Source organism: Triturus cristatus, chromosome 2_1 (assembly GCF_964204655.1).
Source record: "Triturus cristatus chromosome 2_1, aTriCri1.1, whole genome shotgun sequence".
Taxonomy (NCBI): Eukaryota; Metazoa; Chordata; class Amphibia; order Caudata; family Salamandridae; genus Triturus; species Triturus cristatus.
The window spans coordinates 1172603890-1172619114 of NC_140581.1; positions in this window are offsets into that span (position 1 = coordinate 1172603890).

The following is a 15225-nucleotide window of genomic DNA, read 5'->3' on the forward strand; positions in this document are numbered from 1 at the left end:
CTACAATTTAGAGAGTGTTGGCAAATCCGGCATGGGATTTAGAGAAGTATGTGAGGTTGAAAACACAAATTTAGTTTCGAATTTCTAATGAGCTGTGGAGTTTCACAATAACGTAGACTCTATAGTACTGATGTGTTTGTGAGTTATAAAAAGCAATTTGTGTTGTATTGCATATAGTAAATTCACTAACAGTGGACTTTTCCATCTGCAGATTCTACTGAATGACCAGCAGTGGCAGTGTTGCACAACAGACTATTGCTTTATTGCCGAGACTAACCAAAAAAAAAAAAAAAGAAATAAAAACACTGAAGTCTTCAAGCATCCTGCATCATTTTACCAATTTATGTGGTAAGTTAAACTCACAATCATTCCTTTGGGCATTAAAAGACGTTGCCAGCATCTGAATTGCTTCACTACTTTCAAGTTGGGTACTCTGAATATCATTTCTGTAAAGATGGAAGTAATGTGGCTCACTTTGTTTTAGTCATGATGGTTAATAAAAGTCTGACTGCCTCCATGGCTAGCAAAACCTGCTTTAGATCCTGGTGCTAGCAATATACCATCTGAGGAAATCACTGCCTTTGAGGCTGGAATGTATTACCTTATGTTAGTGCCATAGTCTAACTTTCTCACGGAAGTAAGCTGCTTTTACCTCTTCCACTGCAGTCTGTATGTTGGGCTCTGATCCTCAAGATGGATTGTTAAGGATCATCTGTGTTTTTGTATCTCCATCCCATGTTGAAAAAGCCCCCAATGCTTTGACTGGTTCATAGTTCTTAACCGTTCCACCTCCAGCTTGCCTTCCAGTCCTAAATGCAGATAGTGCCCGAGTGCATAATTGCTGAGATCTCATCCTCCTGTGTCACCCTTACCAAGGACAATTGTTCCAGTGGTGCCCTGACGACATAAAGCTACAGCAGGATGTCATCTGACAGGAGGGCTAATCAATTGCCTAGCAAGCAATAGGCTACATTTATCTTGGTATTTAAATGAGTAGCAAGGTAGAGAGGATGCCCAAATTTAGACTAAGATGAAAGAAGTTGGGGCATTTTTTTCAGACTTCTAGACTTGTATGAATGTGCGGTTGATCATAATAGTCTTTTCCTCACCATTGCTTTACTAGTAGGCCTTGGCTAAAATGATGCTGGTAACATGCTATTCATGGTTTTAATATTTCTGCTAACTGAAGCATTACCCTTCCGCTCTCAACTTATCAGCTGACTTAATTAACTCTGGTGTACCATATCCTAAAACAAATGCAGTGAGTAGGGTACCCTGCCACTTGCTTGGCAATAAGACCCATTTGTCTGTGTCCTAATGTAGGTGCTACAATTTAGAGTGTGTTGGCAAATCCGGCATGGGATTTAGAGAAGTATGTGAGGTTGAAAACACAAATTTAGTTTCGAATTTCTAATGAGCTGTGGAGTTTCACAATAACGTAGACTCAATAGTACTGATGTGTTTGTGAGTTATAAAAAGCAATTTGTGTTGTATTGCATATAGTAAATTCACTAACAGTGGACTTTTCCATCTGCAGATTATACTGAATGACCAGCAGTGGCAGTGTTGCACAACAGACTATTGCTTTATTGCCGAGACTAACCAAAAAAAAAAAAAAGAAATAAAAACACTGAAGTCTTCAAGCATCCTGCATCATTTTACCAATTTATGTGGTAAGTTAAACTCACAATCATTCCTTTGGGCATTAAAAGACGTTCACAGCATCTGAATTGCTTCACTACTTTCAAGTGGGGTACTCTGAATATCATTTCTGTAAAGATGGAAGTAATGTGGCTCACTTTGTTTTAGTCATGATGGTTAATAAAAGTCTGACTGCCTCCATGGCTAGCAAAACCTGCTTTAGATCCTGGTGCTAGCAATATACCATCTGAGGAAATCACTGCCTTTGAGGCTGGAATGTAGTACCTTACGTTAGAGCCATAGTCTAACTTTCTCACGGAAGTAAGCTGCTTTTACCTCTTCCACTGCAGTCTGCATGTTGGGCTCTGATCCTCAAGATGGATTGGTAAGGATCATCTGTGTTTTTGTATCTCCATCCCACGTTGAAAAAGCCCCCAATGCTTTGACTGGTTCATAGTTCTTAACAGTTCCACCTCCAGCTTGCCCTCCAGTCCTAAATGCAGATAGTGCCCGAGTGCATAATTGCTGAGATCTCATCCTCCTGTGTCACCCTTGCCAAGGACAATTGTTCCAGTGGTGCCCTGACATCATAAAGCTACAGCAGGATGTCATCTGACAGGAGGGCCAATCAATTGCCTAGCAAGCAATAGGCTACATTTATCTTGGTTTTAAATGAGTAGCAAGGTAGAGAGGATGCCCAAATTAAGACTAAGATGAAAGAAGTTGGGGCATTTTTTTCAGACTTCTAGACTTGTATGAATGTGCGGTTGATCATAATAGTCTTTTCCTCACCATTGCTTTACTAGTAGGCCTTGGCTAAAATGATGCTGGTAACATGCTATTCATGGTTTTAATATTTCTTCTAACTGAAGCATTACCCTTCCGCTCTCAACTTATCAGCTGACTTAATTAACTCTGGTGTACCATATCCTAAAACAAATGCAGTGAGTAGGGTACCCTGCCACTTGCTTGGCAATAAGACCCATTTGTCTGTGTCCTAATGTAGGTGCTACAATTTAGAGTGTGTTGGCAAATCCGGCATGGGATTTAGAGAAGTATGTGAGGTTGAAAACACAAATTTAGTTTCGAATTTCTAATGAGCTGTGGAGTTTCACAATAACGTAGACTCAATAGTACTGATGTGTTTGTGAGTTATAAAAAGCAATTTGTGTTGTATTGCATATAGTAAATTCACTAACAGTGGACTTTTCCATCTGCAGATTATACTGAATGACCAGCAGTGGCAGTGTTGCACAACAGACTATTGCTTTATTGCCGAGACTAACCCAAAAAAAAAAAAAAGAAATAAAAACACTGAAGTCTTCAAGCATCCTGCATCATTTTACCAATTTATGTGGTAAGTTAAACTCACAATCATTCCTTTGGGCATTAAAAGACGTTCACAGCATCTGAATTGCTTCACTACTTTCAAGTGGGGTACTCTGAATATCATTTCTGTAAAGATGGAAGTAATGTGGCTCACTTTGTTTTAGTCATGATGGTTAATAAAAGTCTGACTGCCTCCATGGCTACCAAAACCTGCTTTAGATCCTGGTGCTAGCAATATACCATCTGAGGAAATCACTGCCTTTGAGGCTGGAATGTAGTACCTTATGTTAGACCCATAGTCTAACTTTCTCACGGAAGTAAGCTGCTTTTACCTCTTCCACTGCAGTCTGTATGTTGGGCTCTGATCCTCAAGATGGATTGTTAAGGATCATCTGTGTTTTTGTATCTCCATCCCATGTTGAAAAAGCCCCCAATGCTTTGACTGGTTCATAGTTCTTAACCGTTCCACCTCCAGCTTGCCTTCCAGTCCTAAATGCAGATAGTGCCCGAGTGCATAATTGCTGAGATCTCATCCTCCTGTGTCACCCTTACCAAGGACAATTGTTCCAGTGGTGCCCTGACATCATAAAGCTACAGCAGGATGTCATCTGACAGGAGGGCTAATCAATTGCCTAGCAAGCAATAGGCTACATTTATCTTGGTATTTAAATGAGTAGCAAGGTAGAGAGGATGCCCAAATTTAGACTAAGATGAAAGAAGTTGGGGCATTTTTTTCAGACTTCTAGACTTGTATGAATGTGCGGTTGATCATAATAGTCTTTTCCTCACCATTGCTTTACTAGTAGGCCTTGGCTAAAATGATGCTGGTAACATGCTATTCATGGTTTTAATATTTCTGCTAACTGAAGCATTACCCTTCCGCTCTCAACTTATCAGCTGACTTAATTAACTCTGGTGTACCATATCCTAAAACAAATGCAGTGAGTAGGGTACCCTGCCACTTGGCTGGCAATAAGATCCATTTGTCTGTGTCCTAATGTATGTGCTACAATTTAGAGAGTGTTGGCAAATCCGGCATGGGATTTAGAGAAGTATGTGAGGTTGAAAACACAAATTTAGTTTCGAATTTCTAATGAGCTGTGGAGTTTCACAATAACGTAGACTCTATAGTACTGATGTGTTTGTGAGTTATAAAAAGCAATTTGTGTTGTATTGCATATAGTAAATTCACTAACAGTGGACTTTTCCATCTGCAGATTATACTGAATGACCAGCAGTGGCAGTGTTGCACAACAGACTATTGCTTTATTGCCGAGACTAACCAAAAAAAAAAAAAAAGAAATAAAAACACTGAAGTCTTCAAGCATCCTGCATCATTTTACCAATTTATGTGGTAAGTTAAACTCACAATCATTCCTTTGGGCATTAAAAGACGTTCACAGCATCTGAATTGCTTCACTACTTTCAAGTGGGGTACTCTGAATATCATTTCTGTAAAGATGGAAGTAATGTGGCTCACTTTGTTTTAGTCATGATGGTTAATAAAAGTCTGACTGCCTCCATGGCTAGCAAAACCTGCTTTAGATCCTGGTGCTAGCAATATACCATCTGAGGAAATCACTGCCTTTGAGGCTGGAATGTATTACCTTATGTTAGTGCCATAGTCTAACTTTCTCACGGAAGTAAGCTGCTTTTACCTCTTCCACTGCAGTCTGTATGTTGGGCTCTGATCCTCAAGATGGATTGTTAAGGATCATCTGTGTTTTTGTATCTCCATCCCATGTTGAAAAAGCCCCCAATGCTTTGACTGGTTCATAGTTCTTAACCGTTCCACCTCCAGCTTGCCTTCCAGTCCTAAATGCAGATAGTGCCCGAGTGCATAATTGCTGAGATCTCATCCTCCTGTGTCACCCTTACCAAGGACAATTGTTCCAGTGGTGCCCTGACATCATAAAGCTACAGCAGGATGTCATCTGACAGGAGGGCTAATCAATTGCCTAGCAAGCAATAGGCTACATTTATCTTGGTATTTAAATGAGTAGCAAGGTAGAGAGGATGCCCAAATTTAGACTAAGATGAAAGAAGTTGGGGCATTTTTTTCAGACTTCTAGACTTGTATGAATGTGCGGTTGATCATAATAGTCTTTTCCTCACCATTGCTTTACTAGTAGGCCTTGGCTAAAATGATGCTGGTAACATGCTATTCATGGTTTTAATATTTCTGCTAACTGAAGCATTACCCTTCCGCTCTCAACTTATCAGCTGACTTAATTAACTCTGGTGTACCATATCCTAAAACAAATGCAGTGAGTAGGGTACCCTGCCACTTGCTTGGCAATAAGACCCATTTGTCTGTGTCCTAATGTAGGTGCTACAATTTAGAGTGTGTTGGCAAATCCGGCATGGGATTTAGAGAAGTATGTGAGGTTGAAAACACAAATTTAGTTTCGAATTTCTAATGAGCTGTGGAGTTTCACAATAACGTAGACTCAATAGTACTGATGTGTTTGTGAGTTATAAAAAGCAATTTGTGTTGTATTGCATATAGTAAATTCACTAACAGTGGACTTTTCCATCTGCAGATTCTACTGAATGACCAGCAGTGGCAGTGTTGCACAACAGACTATTGCTTTATTGCCGAGACTAACCAAAAAAAAAAAAAAAGAAATAAAAACACTGAAGTCTTCAAGCATCCTGCATCATTTTACCAATTTATGTGGTAAGTTAAACTCACAATCATTCCTTTGGGCATTAAAAGACGTTCACAGCATCTGAATTGCTTCACTACTTTCAAGTGGGGTACTCTGAATATCATTTCTGTAAAGATGGAAGTAATGTGGCTCACTTTGTTTTAGTCATGATGGTTAATAAAAGTCTGACTGCCTCCATGGCTACCAAAACCTGCTTTAGATCCTGGTGCTAGCAATATACCATCTGAGGAAATCACTGCCTTTGAGGCTGGAATGTATTACCTTATGTTAGTGCCATAGTCTAACTTTCTCACGGAAGTAAGCTGCTTTTACCTCTTCCACTGCAGTCTGTATGTTGGGCTCTGATCCTCAAGATGGATTGTTAAGGATCATCTGTGTTTTTGTATCTCCATCCCATGTTGAAAAAGCCCCCAATGCTTTGACTGGTTCATAGTTCTTAACCGTTCCACCTCCAGCTTGCCTTCCAGTCCTAAATGCAGATAGTGCCCGAGTGCATAATTGCTGAGATCTCATCCTCCTGTGTCACCCTTACCAAGGACAATTGTTCCAGTGGTGCCCTGACATCATAAAGCTACAGCAGGATGTCATCTGACAGGAGGGCTAATCAATTGCCTAGCAAGCAATAGGCTACATTTATCTTGGTATTTAAATGAGTAGCAAGGTAGAGAGGATGCCCAAATTTAGACTAAGATGAAAGAAGTTGGGGCATTTTTTTCAGACTTCTAGACTTGTATGAATGTGCGGTTGATCATAATAGTCTTTTCCTCACCATTGCTTTACTAGTAGGCCTTGGCTAAAATGATGCTGGTAACATGCTATTCATGGTTTTAATATTTCTGCTAACTGAAGCATTACCCTTCCGCTCTCAACTTATCAGCTGACTTAATTAACTCTGGTGTACCATATCCTAAAACAAATGCAGTGAGTAGGGTACCCTGCCACTTGGCTGGCAATAAGATCCATTTGTCTGTGTCCTAATGTATGTGCTACAATTTAGAGAGTGTTGGCAAATCCGGCATGGGATTTAGAGAAGTATGTGAGGTTGAAAACACAAATTTAGTTTCGAATTTCTAATGAGCTGTGGAGTTTCACAATAACGTAGACTCTATAGTACTGATGTGTTTGTGAGTTATAAAAAGCAATTTGTGTTGTATTGCATATAGTAAATTCACTAACAGTGGACTTTTCCATCTGCAGATTATACTGAATGACCAGCAGTGGCAGTGTTGCACAACAGACTATTGCTTTATTGCCGAGACTAACCAAAAAAAAAAAAAAAAGAAATAAAAACACTGAAGTCTTCAAGCATCCTGCATCATTTTACCAATTTATGTGGTAAGTTAAACTCACAATCATTCCTTTGGGCATTAAAAGACGTTCACAGCATCTGAATTGCTTCACTACTTTCAAGTGGGGTACTCTGAATATCATTTCTGTAAAGATGGAAGTAATGTGGCTCACTTTGTTTTAGTCATGATGGTTAATAAAAGTCTGACTGCCTCCATGGCTAGCAAAACCTGCTTTAGATCCTGGTGCTAGCAATATACCATCTGAGGAAATCACTGCCTTTGAGGCTGGAATGTATTACCTTATGTTAGTGCCATAGTCTAACTTTCTCACGGAAGTAAGCTGCTTTTACCTCTTCCACTGCAGTCTGTATGTTGGGCTCTGATCCTCAAGATGGATTGTTAAGGATCATCTGTGTTTTTGTATCTCCATCCCATGTTGAAAAAGCCCCCAATGCTTTGACTGGTTCATAGTTCTTAACCGTTCCACCTCCAGCTTGCCTTCCAGTCCTAAATGCAGATAGTGCCCGAGTGCATAATTGCTGAGATCTCATCCTCCTGTGTCACCCTTACCAAGGACAATTGTTCCAGTGGTGCCCTGACATCATAAAGCTACAGCAGGATGTCATCTGACAGGAGGGCTAATCAATTGCCTAGCAAGCAATAGGCTACATTTATCTTGGTATTTAAATGAGTAGCAAGGTAGAGAGGATGCCCAAATTTAGACTAAGATGAAAGAAGTTGGGGCATTTTTTTCAGACTTCTAGACTTGTATGAATGTGCGGTTGATCATAATAGTCTTTTCCTCACCATTGCTTTACTAGTAGGCCTTGGCTAAAATGATGCTGGTAACATGCTATTCATGGTTTTAATATTTCTGCTAACTGAAGCATTACCCTTCCGCTCTCAACTTATCAGCTGACTTAATTAACTCTGGTGTACCATATCCTAAAACAAATGCAGTGAGTAGGGTACCCTGCCACTTGCTTGGCAATAAGACCCATTTGTCTGTGTCCTAATGTAGGTGCTACAATTTAGAGTGTGTTGGCAAATCCGGCATGGGATTTAGAGAAGTATGTGAGGTTGAAAACACAAATTTAGTTTCGAATTTCTAATGAGCTGTGGAGTTTCACAATAACGTAGACTCAATAGTACTGATGTGTTTGTGAGTTATAAAAAGCAATTTGTGTTGTATTGCATATAGTAAATTCACTAACAGTGGACTTTTCCATCTGCAGATTCTACTGAATGACCAGCAGTGGCAGTGTTGCACAACAGACTATTGCTTTATTGCCGAGACTAACCAAAAAAAAAAAAAAAGAAATAAAAACACTGAAGTCTTCAAGCATCCTGCATCATTTTACCAATTTATGTGGTAAGTTAAACTCACAATCATTCCTTTGGGCATTAAAAGACGTTCACAGCATCTGAATTGCTTCACTACTTTCAAGTGGGGTACTCTGAATATCATTTCTGTAAAGATGGAAGTAATGTGGCTCACTTTGTTTTAGTCATGATGGTTAATAAAAGTCTGACTGCCTCCATGGCTACCAAAACCTGCTTTAGATCCTGGTGCTAGCAATATACCATCTGAGGAAATCACTGCCTTTGAGGCTGGAATGTATTACCTTATGTTAGTGCCATAGTCTAACTTTCTCACGGAAGTAAGCTGCTTTTACCTCTTCCACTGCAGTCTGTATGTTGGGCTCTGATCCTCAAGATGGATTGTTAAGGATCATCTGTGTTTTTGTATCTCCATCCCATGTTGAAAAAGCCCCCAATGCTTTGACTGGTTCATAGTTCTTAACCGTTCCACCTCCAGCTTGCCTTCCAGTCCTAAATGCAGATAGTGCCCGAGTGCATAATTGCTGAGATCTCATCCTCCTGTGTCACCCTTACCAAGGACAATTGTTCCAGTGGTGCCCTGACGACATAAAGCTACAGCAGGATGTCATCTGACAGGAGGGCTAATCAATTGCCTAGCAAGCAATAGGCTACATTTATCTTGGTATTTAAATGAGTAGCAAGGTAGAGAGGATGCCCAAATTTAGACTAAGATGAAAGAAGTTGGGGCATTTTTTTCAGACTTCTAGACTTGTATGAATGTGCGGTTGATCATAATAGTCTTTTCCTCACCATTGCTTTACTAGTAGGCCTTGGCTAAAATGATGCTGGTAACATGCTATTCATGGTTTTAATATTTCTGCTAACTGAAGCATTACCCTTCCGCTCTCAACTTATCAGCTGACTTAATTAACTCTGGTGTACCATATCCTAAAACAAATGCAGTGAGTAGGGTACCCTGCCACTTGCTTGGCAATAAGACCCATTTGTCTGTGTCCTAATGTAGGTGCTACAATTTAGAGAGTGTTGGCAAATCCGGCATGGGATTTAGAGAAGTATGTGAGGTTGAAAACACAAATTTAGTTTCGAATTTCTAATGAGCTGTGGAGTTTCACAATAACGTAGACTCTATAGTACTGATGTGTTTGTGAGTTATAAAAAGCAATTTGTGTTGTATTGCATATAGTAAATTCACTAACAGTGGACTTTTCCATCTGCAGATTCTACTGAATGACCAGCAGTGGCAGTGTTGCACAACAGACTATTGCTTTATTGCCGAGACTAACCAAAAAAAAAAAAAAGAAATAAAAACACTGAAGTCTTCAAGCATCCTGCATCATTTTACCAATTTATGTGGTAAGTTAAACTCACAATCATTCCTTTGGGCATTAAAAGACGTTGCCAGCATCTGAATTGCTTCACTACTTTCAAGTGGGGTACTCTGAATATCATTTCTGTAAAGATGGAAGTAATGTGGCTCACTTTGTTTTAGTCATGATGGTTAATAAAAGTCTGACTGCCTCCATGGCTACCAAAACCTGCTTTAGATCCTGGTGCTAGCAATATACCATCTGAGGAAATCACTGCCTTTGAGGCTGGAATGTATTACCTTATGTTAGTGCCATAGTCTAACTTTCTCACGGAAGTAAGCTGCTTTTACCTCTTCCACTGCAGTCTGTATGTTGGGCTCTGATCCTCAAGATGGATTGTTAAGGATCATCTGTGTTTTTGTATCTCCATCCCATGTTGAAAAAGCCCCCAATGCTTTGACTGGTTCATAGTTCTTAACCGTTCCACCTCCAGCTTGCCTTCCAGTCCTAAATGCAGATAGTGCCCGAGTGCATAATTGCTGAGATCTCATCCTCCTGTGTCACCCTTACCAAGGACAATTGTTCCAGTGGTGCCCTGACGACATAAAGCTACAGCAGGATGTCATCTGACAGGAGGGCTAATCAATTGCCTAGCAAGCAATAGGCTACATTTATCTTGGTATTTAAATGAGTAGCAAGGTAGAGAGGATGCCCAAATTTAGACTAAGATGAAAGAAGTTGGGGCATTTTTTTCAGACTTCTAGACTTGTATGAATGTGCGGTTGATCATAATAGTCTTTTCCTCACCATTGCTTTACTAGTAGGCCTTGGCTAAAATGATGCTGGTAACATGCTATTCATGGTTTTAATATTTCTGCTAACTGAAGCATTACCCTTCCGCTCTCAACTTATCAGCTGACTTAATTAACTCTGGTGTACCATATCCTAAAACAAATGCAGTGAGTAGGGTACCCTGCCACTTGCTTGGCAATAAGACCCATTTGTCTGTGTCCTAATGTAGGTGCTACAATTTAGAGAGTGTTGGCAAATCCGGCATGGGATTTAGAGAAGTATGTGAGGTTGAAAACACAAATTTAGTTTCGAATTTCTAATGAGCTGTGGAGTTTCACAATAACGTAGACTCTATAGTACTGATGTGTTTGTGAGTTATAAAAAGCAATTTGTGTTGTATTGCATATAGTAAATTCACTAACAGTGGACTTTTCCATCTGCAGATTCTACTGAATGACCAGCAGTGGCAGTGTTGCACAACAGACTATTGCTTTATTGCCGAGACTAACCAAAAAAAAAAAAAAGAAATAAAAACACTGAAGTCTTCAAGCATCCTGCATCATTTTACCAATTTATGTGGTAAGTTAAACTCACAATCATTCCTTTGGGCATTAAAAGACGTTGCCAGCATCTGAATTGCTTCACTACTTTCAAGTGGGGTACTCTGAATATCATTTCTGTAAAGATGGAAGTAATGTGGCTCACTTTGTTTTAGTCATGATGGTTAATAAAAGTCTGACTGCCTCCATGGCTAGCAAAACCTGCTTTAGATCCTGGTGCTAGCAATATACCATCTGAGGAAATCACTGCCTTTGAGGCTGGAATGTATTACCTTATGTTAGTGCCATAGTCTAACTTTCTCACGGAAGTAAGCTGCTTTTACCTCTTCCACTGCAGTCTGTATGTTGGGCTCTGATCCTCAAGATGGATTGTTAAGGATCATCTGTGTTTTTGTATCTCCATCCCATGTTGAAAAAGCCCCCAATGCTTTGACTGGTTCATAGTTCTTAACCGTTCCACCTCCAGCTTGCCTTCCAGTCCTAAATGCAGATAGTGCCCGAGTGCATAATTGCTGAGATCTCATCCTCCTGTGTCACCCTTACCAAGGACAATTGTTCCAGTGGTGCCCTGACGACATAAAGCTACAGCAGGATGTCATCTGACAGGAGGGCTAATCAATTGCCTAGCAAGCAATAGGCTACATTTATCTTGGTATTTAAATGAGTAGCAAGGTAGAGAGGATGCCCAAATTTAGACTAAGATGAAAGAAGTTGGGGCATTTTTTTCAGACTTCTAGACTTGTATGAATGTGCGGTTGATCATAATAGTCTTTTCCTCACCATTGCTTTACTAGTAGGCCTTGGCTAAAATGATGCTGGTAACATGCTATTCATGGTTTTAATATTTCTGCTAACTGAAGCATTACCCTTCCGCTCTCAACTTATCAGCTGACTTAATTAACTCTGGTGTACCATATCCTAAAACAAATGCAGTGAGTAGGGTACCCTGCCACTTGCTTGGCAATAAGACCCATTTGTCTGTGTCCTAATGTAGGTGCTACAATTTTGAGTGTGTTGGCAAATCCGGCATGGGATTTAGAGAAGTATGTGAGGTTGAAAACACAAATTTAGTTTCGAATTTCTAATGAGCTGTGGAGTTTCACAATAACGTAGACTCTATAGTACTGATGTGTTTGTGAGTTATAAAAAGCAATTTGTGTTGTATTGCATATAGTAAATTCACTAACAGTGGACTTTTCCATCTGCAGATTATACTGAATGACCAGCAGTGGCAGTGTTGCACAACAGACTATTGCTTTATTGCCGAGACTAACCCAAAAAAAAAAAAAAGAAATGAAAACACTGAAGTCTTCAAGCATCCTGCATCATTTTACCAATTTATGTGGTAAGTTAAACTCACAATCATTCCTTTGGGCATTAAAAGACGTTCACAGCATCTGAATTGCTTCACTACTTTCAAGTGGGGTACTCTGAATATCATTTCTGTAAAGATGGAAGTAATGTGGCTCACTTTGTTTTAGTCATGATGGTTAATAAAAGTCTGACTGCCTCCATGGCTAGCAAAACCTGCTTTAGATCCTGGTGCTAGCAATATACCATCTGAGGAAATCACTGCCTTTGAGGCTGGAATGTAGTACCTTACGTTAGAGCCATAGTCTAACTTTCTCACGGAAGTAAGCTGCTTTTACCTCTTCCACTGCAGTCTGCATGTTGGGCTCTGATCCTCAAGATGGATTGGTAAGGATCATCTGTGTTTTTGTATCTCCATCCCACGTTGAAAAAGCCCCCAATGCTTTGACTGGTTCATAGTTCTTAACAGTTCCACCTCCAGCTTGCCCTCCAGTCCTAAATGCAGATAGTGCCCGAGTGCATAATTGCTGAGATCTCATCCTCCTGTGTCACCCTTGCCAAGGACAATTGTTCCAGTGGTGCCCTGACATCATAAAGCTACAGCAGGATGTCATCTGACAGGAGGGCCAATCAATTGCCTAGCAAGCAATAGGCTACATTTATCTTGGTATTTAAATGAGTAGCAAGGTAGAGAGGATGCCCAAATTAAGACTAAGATGAAAGAAGTTGGGGCATTTTTTTCAGACTTCTAGACTTGTATGAATGTGCGGTTGATCATAATAGTCTTTTCCTCACCATTGCTTTACTAGTAGGCCTTGGCTAAAATGATGCTGGTAACATGCTATTCATGGTTTTAATATTTCTTCTAACTGAAGCATTACCCTTCCGCTCTCAACTTATCAGCTGACTTAATTAACTCTGGTGTACCATATCCTAAAACAAATGCAGTGAGTAGGGTACCCTGCCACTTGCTTGGCAATAAGACCCATTTGTCTGTGTCCTAATGTAGGTGCTACAATTTAGAGTGTGTTGGCAAATCCGGCATGGGATTTAGAGAAGTATGTGAGGTTGAAAACACAAATTTAGTTTCGAATTTCTAATGAGCTGTGGAGTTTCACAATAACGTAGACTCAATAGTACTGATGTGTTTGTGAGTTATAAAAAGCAATTTGTGTTGTATTGCATATAGTAAATTCACTAACAGTGGACTTTTCCATCTGCAGATTCTACTGAATGACCAGCAGTGGCAGTGTTGCACAACAGACTATTGCTTTATTTCCGAGACTAACCAAAAAAAAAAAAAAAGAAATATAAACACTGAAGTCTTCAAGCATCCTGCATCATTTTACCAATTTATGTGGTAAGTTAAACTCACAATCATTCCTTTGGGCATTAAAAGACGTTCACAGCATCTGAATTGCTTCACTACTTTCAAGTGGGGTACTCTGAATATCATTTCTGTAAAGATGGAAGTAATGTGGCTCACTTTGTTTTAGTCATGATGGTTAATAAAAGTCTGACTGCCTCCATGGCTACCAAAACCTGCTTTAGATCCTGGTGCTAGCAATATACCATCTGAGGAAATCACTGCCTTTGAGGCTGGAATGTAGTACCTTATGTTAGACCCATAGTCTAACTTTCTCACGGAAGTAAGCTGCTTTTACCTCTTCCACTGCAGTCTGTATGTTGGGCTCTGATCCTCAAGATGGATTGTTAAGGATCATCTGTGTTTTTGTATCTCCATCCCATGTTGAAAAAGCCCCCAATGCTTTGACTGGTTCATAGTTCTTAACCGTTCCACCTCCAGCTTGCCTTCCAGTCCTAAATGCAGATAGTGCCCGAGTGCATAATTGCTGAGATCTCATCCTCCTGTGTCACCCTTACCAAGGACAATTGTTCCAGTGGTGCCCTGACATCATAAAGCTACAGCAGGATGTCATCTGACAGGAGGGCTAATCAATTGCCTAGCAAGCAATAGGCTACATTTATCTTGGTATTTAAATGAGTAGCAAGGTAGAGAGGATGCCCAAATTTAGACTAAGATGAAAGAAGTTGGGGCATTTTTTTCAGACTTCTAGACTTGTATGAATGTGCGGTTGATCATAATAGTCTTTTCCTCACCATTGCTTTACTAGTAGGCCTTGGCTAAAATGATGCTGGTAACATGCTATTCATGGTTTTAATATTTCTGCTAACTGAAGCATTACCCTTCCGCTCTCAACTTATCAGCTGACTTAATTAACTCTGGTGTCCCATATCCTAAAACAAATGCAGTGAGTAGGGTACCCTGCCACTTGGCTGGCAATAAGATCCATTTGTCTGTGTCCTAATGTATGTGCTACAATTTAGAGAGTGTTGGCAAATCCGGCATGGGATTTAGAGAAGTATGTGAGGTTGAAAACACAAATTTAGTTTCGAATTTCTAATGAGCTGTGGAGTTTCACAATAACGTAGACTCTATAGTACTGATGTGTTTGTGAGTTATAAAAAGCAATTTGTGTTGTATTGCATATAGTAAATTCACTAACAGTGGACTTTTCCATCTGCAGATTCTACTGAATGACCAGCAGTGGCAGTGTTGCACAACAGACTATTGCTTTATTGCCGAGACTAACCCAAAAAAAAAAAAAAGAAATAAAAACACTGAAGTCTTCAAGCATCCTGCATCATTTTACCAATTTATGTGGTAAGTTAAACTCACAATCATTCCTTTGGGCATTAAAAGACGTTCACAGCATCTGAATTGCTTCACTACTTTCAAGTGGGGTACTCTGAATATCATTTCTGTAAAGATGGAAGTAATGTGGCTCACTTTGTTTTAGTCATGATGGTTAATAAAAGTCTGACTGCCTCCATGGCTAGCAAAACCTGCTTTAGATCCTGGTGCTAGCAATATACCATCTGAGGAAATCACTGCCTTTGAGGCTGGAATATAGTACCTTACGTTAGAGCCATAGTCTAACTTTCTCACGGAAGTAAG